General features: G+C 42.5%; 1 protein-coding gene across 1 annotated transcript in view; it reads left to right on the top strand.

Annotated features, from left to right (window-relative positions):
- The window catches only part of slit1a (slit homolog 1a (Drosophila)), an 89,828-nt gene that overhangs the window by 30,771 nt on the left and 46,103 nt on the right, over positions 1 to 12,954 (top strand).

Here is a 12,954-nt window from a genome sequence, read left to right as displayed (position 1 = left end):
GTGCCATTCTTTGGTCAAAGTCCCCCCCCTTTTTTCTTATTAGCTCTAATCCCCTTCAAGTCAATGATGATGTCAGCCTGTCTGCAGAGTATATATTTTTCTTTTTTTTAAGGGGAGGGTTTGTAGTCAGTAAGCACTGATACTCAGAGCATGCAGCATTTCATGTGGCTTTCTCATTTCACAGCCTTATGCCTTTATGGGCCCCAGTGGTTTGAGGCTTGTATCTTTATTAGTCTTTGTCTCCCATCTCCCTCTACTTCAACCCCTCCATCCACCCCCTGCCCTATCCAAACTCCCCCAGGCTCTGCTCTCCAGTCATGGGCTTTAATTTCATGCCCCTCTGCTCTGGCAGTTGGTGCCCCTGCATGTGCCAGCTTCACGTGGTGACACGCGACTTCCAGCACCCACACCCCCCCTTTAACCCCATGCTGCCCGAATCATGAGGAGTCGGCATCCAATTAAGCCATCTGAGCCATGTAATGAGCCGTCTCATGTCCACACAGCACCCACATGCATACTTAAGCGAAAGGCATACGCCATCACCCACATGCACAAATGAGCAGGAACAGGGAGGAACTGATTGATTGGTGGAGGCTGACTGACCTTATTGATGGTTAAAGGAAACACTTGGGATCATTGGGGTGTACACAAGCATGATGGACACAAAAAAAACAGTGAGCAGAGAGGTCGGGGAAAAGTTGGTTTCATAAAAAAAAATGCCATGTCCATTTTTGTTGGCCTTGCTGGGTAACGACTTCTCCTCGTCAGGAGAACTTTTAATGAGGTGCTCGTGAAACTGAACCAGCCTTATGCCAACCAGCCTATTTTCAGTCTGCTTGCATCTCCTGCTCTGCATTTTTTCCTTTTGTTTCTCCTCTGTTTTAATTGTGGGTGTGCAATCCACATTTGACATGGATGCTTCCCTTGCCTCATAAATCAAGGCATTCTGAAATTCTTCTGCTTCAAAACCTACTGTGTGAAGGCACCCTCACTGCTCCTGAGTTGCTGATTGGCTGGTTTGTCCCAGGAAAGGAAACGCCTCCTTTAATTAAACAACACATAGTGTTTTATTAATGCCCTCTTCATTTGTTTGTTCATAAATAGTTCCCAGTTATACAGCCACCAGGTGCAATATAATTGTTAATGAATGAACTAATGAATGATTGGTGATTTTATTCCATATTTTCATTTATTTCCTATTGTGTTGAGGCATTTGCTTTATCTTGGCTCTGTGGTGGGGGTTGGTGCTTTGGAGAGGGTATGTATAATGTGGTGCGGTTATATTTTGGCCCCCACTTTTCATAATATTCCATTTGTGTGGTTGGCTATTTTAACTGTTACACCAAAAAGCCTTTCTCATATTAATGGACAAATAAAAAGAGTGACTTCATTGTTTTGTGTAGCTCCAAACAACACCTCAAAGTTAACATGTGTTCTTACCCAGAGCTCAAGATTTGCCTGTAAAGAAGCACATTTGAAGTAAGAGAGCAGGGTTATCTGTTCAGACTGGGATGTAGGACTCATATTGTTTTTAGGAAATGTATTTTGCTCCACTGAGTCCCTGTATCATCAGGCTCTGGCCTAATGGTGTCCTTGGTCTCTGGCCTAGTTGTGCTAGCAGAAGGATATCCACAGAGACAACAAAGCACCCATGTACGTCACTCCGGACAACAGCATCTGCTAAATGCAGTAAATATGTTTTGACAGGCCCAAAGGTCTGTGTGCAGAGAAGAGGAGGCTTCAGAGACACTGCAATAGATTACTGCCTTTGCAGACCTCATATCCAGATTGTGAAGAAGATTAATGACTAAAAGTTCTGTTGACTATTGAACTGTTGTAGAAGTACTATAGAACTAATGGAAATGTAATGCCTTAATAGTTTTTTTTTTTCTTTTTCTTTAAAGTTATCTATAGGAAGTCCTTTTTTGGCATTGTAGTTTAGTGAAGAAAAACCTCATAAGGGAACATATATTATGGGTACGCACAAAGAAGATTTTTCTAATCTGGAGAATCACAGACCTTCTACCCCCATATTCTTTCCAACCCTGTGCTGGCACAGAGGACTGCTGAAGGCAGCATATTTGTGACACTAAGCTTCATTACCTCTGTCCTCCTCCTGATGGATCCATTCGTGTCTCCTTGGCTGGTGGGCGGTGCAATGGGGGATTTCACCCCATGCTGCCTGAGCAGAAGCGTTAGCTCTGGCCCCAGGGCTCCAGTCACCCCTCCGGCCACCGCGGCCCCAGGAGTTCATTAACCATGACAACCCTGATTCCTTTCAACTGTCATTTCCAACACACACACACACACACACACCCCAGCCCATGAACGGCTATAAAGAAAACCTGCGTAATGATCTCCAAAATGAGAAAGGGGTTGGGGGTGGTGATCAGGAGGGAACAGTCAGTTAAGAAGAAGCTAGTGCCTGTGTCTGTCCTCAATCCCACGAATGCTTTCTGGCATTTCAGCTGCATTGCTGACAGACACACCTGCTCTTCCATGTGTCAGTACAGGGTACACTCGCCACAGCTTTGACCAGACGCCAGTCGGTATCGGGTTGTGAGCAATCATAATTAGCACTGTCTCAATGACACGCCTCTCATTCCTGAGTTGCACTTAAAAGTGGTTTCCCTGCTCAAAGTTTTCATCACTCTCTCTTTTATTCTTTTTTTTCAATAGAATGCTTAACTGTAGAATTCCTAGCCAGAAGGAGGATAGTATAAGGCCTTATTATTATATTGGTGTAAAGGGAAAGCATGTATGCAAGTGTGTGTGTGTAAAAACAAGAGAAGGCAGGGTTCAGGTAACGGTTGAGTCAGTCCTCAGGGTAGAGAGCAGACATTGCCCCAGCAACCCAGGCACTGTTTGTGCTGCTGTGCTAGTGCACTAGCAGCAACACAGATGGTCCAGTGTTGCACAGTGGCAGGAGTGAAAGCAGCTTAGTTCCTGCCCTGTTTCAAAGGCTTTAAGACCAGCCAGACCTAATAAGACACTGACAGTGGTTACTCATCCACCTGCAAGGTATATTGGGGCAAAGCAGACTGGGAATTAGCAGTGATGGCTTTCAGTAAAGTCTGCTAGTTTTAATATCCTCTCTGCAGTTCATTCAAACTGCGTGTTTAAATGATGAATTTATGTATATTCATGCCTTACAGTTTCCTGGTCTACTGGGTACTCTGCACGTCTAGGTCTAACTGATTTCTTTGTTCCTCTCATGTATTGTTGCCTAGGTTTTTTTTTCTTTTTTTCTCTCCTTCTGTAAATGCAGCATTGCTCAATGCAAATATACCGTATATTAAGGAGAGGAGCGAAGTTTGACCTCTTTTCACTGAATAAGGAGGTTCTGTTTGTCCGCATGGGAAGTTTGCCTTTCTCGCCATTATCGTCTTGGCGAGATGGTGATGATGAAGAGCACTGGGGTAGAGTGAGAGACAGCGAGAGAGAGGGATTTATGACCTCTGAAGAGCAGAGTAAATATGAGATTCTGGTCATTGTGTCCCGCCTAGCCCCTATTGTCCCCTCTTACCCCAGCTCCCTGGACCTTGCCCTCTTCCCACTGCGGCACAGCTGGGACCAACTCCATTGTTCTTGCACTCACCAATACACACACACACACACACACACACACACACACAAAAACGCACACACATACACACACACACACAAGTGCGCCCAAACGCACCCACGCTCCCCCGAAGGCTTAGTCACAGTTCCAGCTGGGTACCTTTGGTCTCCTAGCAACCTCAACCTCAGAAATTTGACTGGAGGCACCTCTGGCAGCAAACCTTTGCTGGTCGGGAGAGCCTCCAGATGTCTGTATCGCAGTGCTCAGCAACTGGCCCATGCGCCTTCCTGGGAAGACCTTTTCCGTCTCCCTGGGACAGGCGTGAATATGCCACTGCTGTATTTTAGCCTTGTTAGTCGAATGTCATGCTGTGGGTTTGGTTTTGAATGTCTGTTGAGGAAAGCAGCTTCCCAGGACTGGGGTGGAAAAAAACATCAAAAACAAAGCTCATTACTTTTTTTCCCCTCCTTTGGGAAAGGCCATTCAGCAAAGTTAACTTGGTCTCATACAATCCATATGAATAAGATCATTCTCATTGTTAACTTGGACTGAATTCTGTAATAAGCCATTACAGAGAGGCCAGCCCTTGTAGCCATGAGTCTGTATGCTGTGCCTGGTCTCGAACATATGCTCAGGACATGGGATGTAACTTCAGTTATCGACACACACAGAAGGCGCTCAGCATTTCAGCGGCTCAGATCCTGTTGTATCTGAATCATGTTTCACAAGTACATGAATGTAGCTGCCAAAAGTTAAGACAGCCCTTTACTGACTTTTATATAATGATGCAACATTACACTAATACAGTGTTTTATTTTTATTGTTAAAAACCTGCAAGATGTTTCTGGCTGTTTCTTACACAATTAGGAGGTGCTCCATATTTAAAATGAGTGTTCACTGACAATAATATGGGCTGAGTAACCATGCATTTAGTAGAGTATATCAGCATATATGTCACATGCATTGTGGTGGTGTGACAGAACTAGGCCTGAACATGGAATTTCTGTCAGTTTCTCCCATTGAGGTAGTCATTTATTGATATGTGTGTAAGTAGTTTGTATTAACAAGGGGTTAAGTGTATCCAGAAACTTGCTTGCTTAAACTGTGTGACTTCATGTCATTGAAGAAAACCATGCACATACACCCCCCACACACAGACACATACAGTGTCTCTTTTTTCTTAGCCCTCTGATCGTTCTCTCTTGTGCTCTCTTTCTGTTCACTTCTGTCTTATTTACATTACACCCTATAACAACTGAAGCATTTTGTTGCAGATACACATGATTATACAGGGACACAGGAAGTCAGATTGCTGATGTCTAAATCATTTGTCACCTCTCTCTGACACTTTCATAGTCAGTCTTATACTAGTTTCCATATTGGCTTGCAATGAGCCATTACAACATTTTAAGTTGTCACAAGTCAGAGAAGGATTGAGTCAGTGCATGTCACACATACAACTGCTTTGACTCATGCTGTGGATGGTGAGATATTTCCTGCCCCCTGATAAGTCTGACAAATGCACGTAAAGATTGATCAGTTCTCTCTAAAACACAATGCAGTTGTTTTATTACTCGTGCGGATTGTGTGTGTGTGTGTGTGAGAGAGAGACTTTGGACAGAGCATGTGCACTATAGAGATAGGAAGAGCGTGGAGGTCCTTTGAGATGGGTGTGTGTTTGTGATTTATAGATGTTGTCGCAGTATGCTAGTCCTCAGGACTGATATCTTTATTGTTTTTAGCTCTTATTTATACCACCATGCTTCCCCCTGTCTCCCGTTTGCATACCTGAGGGGTGACAGTCTCCCTCTATCCACACACATAATCCATATTATCCTCCTCCATCATAACAGGAGGAGGTCATGAGGGGGAGGGCCAGAGGAGGTCACGCTTCAGAACATGAAGAGGAATAGAGGAATTATGGTGGTAGAGGTGAAGGAAAAGAGGAAAACAGTTTTGGGTGGGCTGTGCATCTATAAAGTTTCATTCTGTTTAGTACAGGGAGGGGATAGATGAGAGAGATTTTCACTGTTCAGTGAATAAGAGTGTTCTCGTCTTTGAAGCTGTCATAAGAGCTGCGACCCAAGCACACTGATAAATCAGTACAGACAACTCTGAGGGAGGGCAAACTATTAACTTAATTCAATGAGGATCGTTTGCCTCTCTCGATTATCGAAAGCATTCGCCGCACACTTACCATACTGAGGTGACTGGGAAATTTCATTACTGCAGAGATGATTGTCTGATGCTGTCGAAATGCTACTGCATCTGAGAGGGTTTAAGTGAGAGAGTAGTGAAAGGAAGCAAGACAAAGGAAGAGCCGCATTTTGAAAGGCAGTAGTCAAGGCTCTGAAAGAATGGAGTGATAAGTGGGGGGGGGGGGGGGGGGGATGGCTATGATTGCATTCCGACTCCTTTTGTCTGGCCAAAGTCTGCCCATACCACAGTGAGTGGAGGGTAACACAAAAGGCGGGCGTCACTTACCTTCGAACAAGGCTGCAATAATGAGCACCGTCTAAACCCTTGGACTGTCTGTTTTTTTTTTTGTTGTTGATGTTGTAGCGTTTTTTGGGTTTTTTTTCTGTTTGGTCCAAGGCTTCGCAATTGATTGTCTGCGGCTAACCACCGCAACCCTGGGCCTTGATTATGCCAAAATCAATAAGGGTTTGGACGTTACAGTGTGAGGCACATCCTCTCTATGTTGTGGAAGCATGTCTCTGCATGGCAGTTTGTATGCTGAAGATGATTTAAAGGTGGGAGGCAGTTCCCTTCCCCATGGCTGTAGGCTCCTTTGTGGCTCTTCCTGGGATGCCAGTCCTACCGAATCGGTCATCTTTCCAGGCCTAAACGGCGCCCCATGACTCTTGCAAACAGGGCCAGACTTTTTCATAGCAGCACCTTAACTACAGCCAATCTGTTGGAGGAATAATACTGCCAAATAAAGTAAGAATGCAATTAAATTATAGAACCATTACATTCATATATTGCTAGCCTTATTTAGCAATAAGTCTGTTGAGCAGGACTACAAGTGCCTGTTTGTGTTCTGTTGCTCGCAGGGTCAGTCGCTTTGATTGTCTTGCCACTGCAGATACTATTTTGCAAAGCCGCTAAATTGCCTATTGATGCAGATAGGCTTTAGGATTGCATCGCTGGATGCTGTGAGCATGAAGCATGTCTAACAGCTGTTTACAAAGTTATGCTGATTGGCATAGCTTCCGTTGATGTGGTTGCGGCTGGTATCCCGTGCTGACTTTTTGTGGCTCAGGGACAGGGATCTGTCAGAGGGAGAATGTGTGGACATGTGTTTCTGGAAGGACTGGGGCAGCATCCATCTATGAGATCTGCTTCCCTCTTCAAGGTAACATTGCATAATTCCCCAACTCTCCTGGCACCTGGTCACTATTAAAAAATAAAAAGCAATATCCAACTCAAACTATGTCGCTTGTTTTGGATAGCTGTTCCCAGAGATGGACAAAAGTGCATGTTGTACTATAGAGATGCTGAAGTCATTTAGTTTTATTCCAATTCACTGAAATGTTTGTTGGCTGCACTATGTGGTCACAAACTGGAGCTGGCCTGCCCAAGTACTAAAGTGCTTTAATGGGGTAATGGGCTATTAGCCTGAACTACAGTTACACCTTTCATTTTGTCCACAGCATTTCTTCGTCTTTCTTTCAACCCATATTCTGACAGGTTACAAAAATCTCTGTACATCAGCTCTGTACATATGTACACACACACACACATCCTGAGATGAATCGATCGGCCTCCAACCATTTGGCAATCAATCACTGCAACTTAAGCTTAGTCGATTTCTTTTGTCTTGCAAGTCTGCCTCCAGACTGCCAATATCTGCTTTTCAGCTGCTAGCAGACTGGGTGTATTTAAGGAGTCTTATGTCATTGAGATTTTTTAGTTGAGCCAATAGATTTGGGGAGACATCCATATTAGTGGAATGTTTTTAGCAGAAGTTTAATAATCCAGGTAGTAAAGGTTGAGAGAACAACCATAGACTACCAGAAAAGAAATAACTCAGTATCATGTATGTTAAAGATGTTTGTTGTGTGATACTTTCTGTAGTTTCTTTTAGATGACAGTAGCAAACAGATAACCCTGTATTTACTAGGCCTGCACAGATCATTTTTCACTATTTGAATAACATTGGTTTATGTGCATTAGTTTTCCAAGCAGAATGTCAAGAGTTAACTCAGAAGGAACTGAAGTGGAGGGTCTGTTCATGTGATCTGATTCGACCCCCACCCCATACCCCCCACCCCACCTCTTGGCCAAATCAAGATAATTCAGCCTAATGAGTTCTTTCCTGCTGACTACTCACTACTTCAAATAAATAAAACGAGTTGAGCTGGCCTGACAGGACATGAAAATGTGCATGCATTACTGGTATGAAATGCCCGAGCTCTCAGATGATTTGGAAATGTAAAGCATATATTGACATAGGAAGTTCTCCTCTGTTGATAGAGCTGTTTGCCCAAAGGCACTGGCAGAATTGTTTCAAAGCAACTGCTTGAAGGTGAAACTCAGTAATCTAGTTTCATATGTTGGCTAAATTTATTCTTTGCTCATTCAAAAATCATGTTTAATTATAGCATACTAATACGTTATTTTAGATTTAATTCAAATCTTGATTGTAGTCTTGCTAAATGTGATACTTAATTAGTAGAGGAAGTTACTTTTCATAAGAGATCCCAGAACCTATAGAGAACATGTATTATAAAATGGCAAGTATAGTATCAGCTATGGAGCAAGTGCTTCAGATATCAATAAGGCATGGAAGGTGGGCACTAGTTAGCATTTACCCTGTAACATAATACTAACTGAGCCCACTATCTCTCTTTTCATGATAGCAATTAGCATTTCCCATGACAAATTTCCTTAAGTTTAGAGAAAGAGAAAGCTGAGACGGTGTGAGACTTCAGTGTGAGAATTCAAAGGGGATTCTTTAAGGAAATATAGCCTTATTGCTTACATTTGTTTAATCTATATGATGCCCCCTTTAAAGAGCCTTCCTCTGTGCTTAGCTGTGGGTTTAAATGGAAGAGGGATGAGTTAAGTGAAGGAGGACCATCTGTAGAGACCTTTAGTTCCATCCTGTGAGGGACTGTCTAACATTGTGGGGGAGTATTCAAGGTCTAATGGTAGAGCCTCAATGAAAGACTAGTTGTTGAGGTGGTACTACTATTTGCTGGTCTCTGGAGATAACAATATGATTGAAGAGGCTAGGACTACATGTTGGAGAGAATCATGAGCAGTGTATATAGACTACACACACACCGTATTCTAGCCCCCACAAGGAGTGTAGGAGTCTAACTTTGAGGTTTTGTAGACCACACACATCCAAGCTTGAGACCTAGTGCTGCCACAGAAACCCATCCTGTATTTTGGCATCCACCCAAAAAACCTTGAGGCCATCCAGCAATGATTGAGCTCTCTGCTTCATCCCACTGCTACTCCTGTCTCTCTCTCCCCCTGTCTCTCTCCTTTGCCTTAATCCCTTGCTTTTAACACCTTCTCTGTCTTTTCATCTCATCGGGCTCCCAGCATACTGTCATCTGCTCCGCTCCTTCCACCTGTCGTGCCTCAAACCCTGGCCTTGTCTTTCTCACCCTCCTTGCTTTTCCTCTCCTCCCCACTCCTTAACCACTTTCCCCTTCTCTGGAGAGATGCTGAGGGAAAGCAGCAAGAGGTGATTTGTCATGCTGGGCGCTTTTGGGTTTCAGGCTGGCTGACTTTATGAGAGCCACCAAGAGCAGAGGACGCAGGTCTGCCACTGTGTGAGAAGATGGATAGCATGCGATGCTTTCCACAATCCTTATTGGCTCATTATTAGGGAGTTGGAGTGTGTCGGCAAGGCCTGATGTCAAATTGCTGAGGTATTTATTGATTCCTGGAGAGATTCACAGTGGGTACGGATGTTTTCCACCTGCTGTCTGATTCCTGCAATATAATAAATAAATAAATACTTTTCTCTTGCTTTCATCTTTCTCACTTATTCTTTTTCTCCTTTTATGAGATTATCTCTCCCACAAAGCTTAAGAGTTTGGCCTCACTCTTACCTCATGGTCTTTCTAACACTAGTGGTCATCATAAAACTCCCATTTGCTCACTCAGTCGTTGTTTTACAGAACATATTGTTTTCCCTGAACTTTCACACCTGATTTGACTTGATGGCTCAGTTTGACTTAAGATGTTTTGAGTATCCATGCCTTGGCTCCTAATGTCCATCAGAGCCGTGCTGACCCTCGCAGTTAGCTTGAAATGGCTTCACTGTTAGAATGAACAGAGGGAAACTCTGGTGGCAGTGTTAGGACCACAATCCAGAGCCCTCCTGTCCTATACCAAACAGGGCAGCATGTGTCTACATGCTCTGGCTGCCATGGTGGACATCATGGAACTGTCTGGCAAGATTTCTGACAGACTGACTCGCCCAGACTAGCATTATGTCATTCAGCAGGAATCTTGCCCCCAAGCGTATAATTGACACTTCCACTTCTACCTTCTGCCAAAGTTCCTACTTGGCCCTGCTAATCATTGTTGCCCTACTCTTATGGCATTTGCAGCACTTCTCCTGCACTCTAAGTAAAATGACGTATGGGGTTGGAGTGTTCCCTGTTTGCCTAGTGCCAGACTCTCATTTTAAGAGTCACAGCACTGCATAGTGTAGTGCTTTCCCTAATGTAGCAGGCTTGCTTCAACTCATCAGCTACACACCTTGCCATTCCTGAACTAAGGTGTTTGTGTTAGTGCTGGTCAAGGCTAAGCTCAGCAATGTTATAGACCTAGCTGTATTTGACAACCCCCTCATTCAATTACACTGCCAAGTCAGAGCCATCATTACTATGTAATTTTCCCATCTAGTCAAATTTCCTTATGTCAGCTGCATAGTTCCCAGTGTGCACTTTTGCACTCATTTGTTTATACATTTATACATTGTTTATACATTTGTGAGTTCTCTAAGCCAGATAAAAGGAGGATTGTAAGAGTTTGCTGAACCCTGTCATATCCTGTTAACTGTTTTCTACACCTCATTTATTAGTAATGAGTTAGTAATAGTCTAATTACAAGCCACTGTGTTCAAACAGCAGCCACAGACATGAATACGCCATTATCAAAAAGCAAATGACATTCTCTCTTACTTCTCTATTTCTCTTTCTTACCATCTTACTTGCTCTCTTTTTTCTTCTTTATACTTAACGGCCCCAATCATACTATCATGCACTGATTGTTGTATTATGTCTATTCAGAGTAATAATTTAGACCTGTTACCTTTTATTCCCTCTCTTTCTCAAAGTTTATCCATTCCATTCTTCAAATGTATTCATTTTGCAGCAGTTCATCTTCTGCAGTCATTCAGCCCAGATATTAAAGGCCCTCTTTGTACTCTTTTGAGCATACACACACAGTAGACAAATGTGCATCGGTATTTGATTTAGGCACTAGAAGGTTCAAGAGAACATGTGAAGAGTGGTTGGTTTGATTCCATGGAGATCTCCATTTATAAGATACTTTGAGGCCTCTAAAAGCATCTGATGCTTTTATAGCAACTTAAAGTACTGCAAATGGCACGAGAACACAGCTGAAATAGGGCTAAATTGCAGGGTTTTTGCTGAGATAATTGGGTTATTTGTTCCTGTTTGAGAAAGGAGATGGATAGAAGCAGGTGTGGAGAGAGAGAGAAAGATAAAGAGGTACGCAGACAGAAAGTGTAGTAAGTAGCCTAATGGAGCGTGACCACAGGCAGTCTGTGTAACCACAAGACGATTATTGGTGAAGTGTATCAAGCCCTAAAGCAATGTGACTGGGGTCATGACTGCAGAGACAAAAGGCGTGAAGGGCTTGGTTTTCACTAGAGGTCACTCCTTCTTGCTGCTCTGTGAGAAAGTAGATGTGTCTAGATTACACATTAGAGGAACTCCATACTAACTGTTTCAGGCCTCTATTAAAGAGACCTGTCACACCACTAGCCTACAGGGAGTGCTCACTAATATATTTGATTGATTTGCCTTTAGTTATGTCAGATTTTTAATTGAGCCTTAAGTTTAAAATTGAAAGCAGTGTAGCATTTTTCAAATCCAATTTTTTTAAAAAATGCATTTATATAGTGCTTTTTACAACAGGCTTTTTTAAAAAAGACATCTTGGGTCAAGCAGTGGCAAGAAAGAAATCTTGAGAAGAACCTTAATCCTAGTACAACAGTTTTTGGTAAAATGAGTGCATAGGCATTCTTATGCCATTCTACAGTTCTTGGTTTATAAAGGATGTGGTAGACATGATTGTAATTTTTTTTTTTTTTAGATGAACTGGCAAATTACTTTGCCTTATGCAGATAATAACTTCTTATTATATCCTTCAAGCACCACATGAGTATATTTTGTCTGATTTGAATCATATATGACAGCCAACTGCAAGCCTTTTAACTGGTGTTGTGACTCTCTGAAAGAATTGCATCTGTTCCGCTGACTTGGCCCTAGCGTTCTCTCTAGTTACTATACTTCTGCAATTACTAGTTGGAGTATGGCCATATAGTCAACAGCTCTGTGGACTACCCTCAGATCAGTTACTGATCCCTAACATAGACTCCTTAATAGAGTCACATCACTATAAAAGGCATCTGGAGCAATACGGGAAGATATGAAGATATATTTAAGCTTTAGGATAAGTCTTGTATACATTGTATACATTTTGCATTGGGCATAATGAATTGGATCAACCTGCAATCTTACACAGGGCTTTTTCTGATCTTGAAATAAATAATAAAATACAGCTTGCAAAATGTGCTGTAATTATAACAACATATAACCACAGCAGTGGCTATGTAAAACCCAGTTTTGTGTTCTTTTCTCTAAGTCTGTTGGTTTAGTAGTGCCTCTCTTTTTAAGTGTATTTCCTGTGAAGGATCAAGTGGCATTAGTGGGGTTTAGGCGCATTTCCCAGGTCCTGATAAAGCTTAGAGAATTATAAGACTTATGAAGTGTGTATATTCCTTCTAGAATACTCTCTTTAGTTTTCAAACAGTTTGGATTTAACTTGAAGGGAGTAAACAGTTTTAAGTTTGAAGGTATGCTGAATTTTCACTTTACTAGAACTTGAAAGACTCCAAGCTTAAGGACAAAAAACATTTGTATTGACCTCATCATAAAAGCTGCAATGGAATGAACTGCGAAAACCATAACAGGCCATGTCCAGTAAAATATGAACTATAGGCATCACAGTCTTGATAAATCATGCAGTGCAATGCTCTCTGATCTCAGTGAGGTAAGTCTGGAGCAGTTCTCGTGTTCTCACTTCAGATTGCATGCAGTCGTAATCAAACAGCTGCTGGAGTTGGATAGAAACAAAAGCATAAAGTGTTTAGGACTGTAGCTTATATT

This window comes from Electrophorus electricus, chromosome 9 (assembly GCF_013358815.1).
Source record: "Electrophorus electricus isolate fEleEle1 chromosome 9, fEleEle1.pri, whole genome shotgun sequence".
NCBI lineage: Eukaryota > Metazoa > Chordata > Actinopteri > Gymnotiformes > Gymnotidae > Electrophorus > Electrophorus electricus.
The sequence above is the reverse complement of the archived record's forward strand: the minus strand, read 5'-3'. Positions and strand labels throughout refer to the sequence as shown.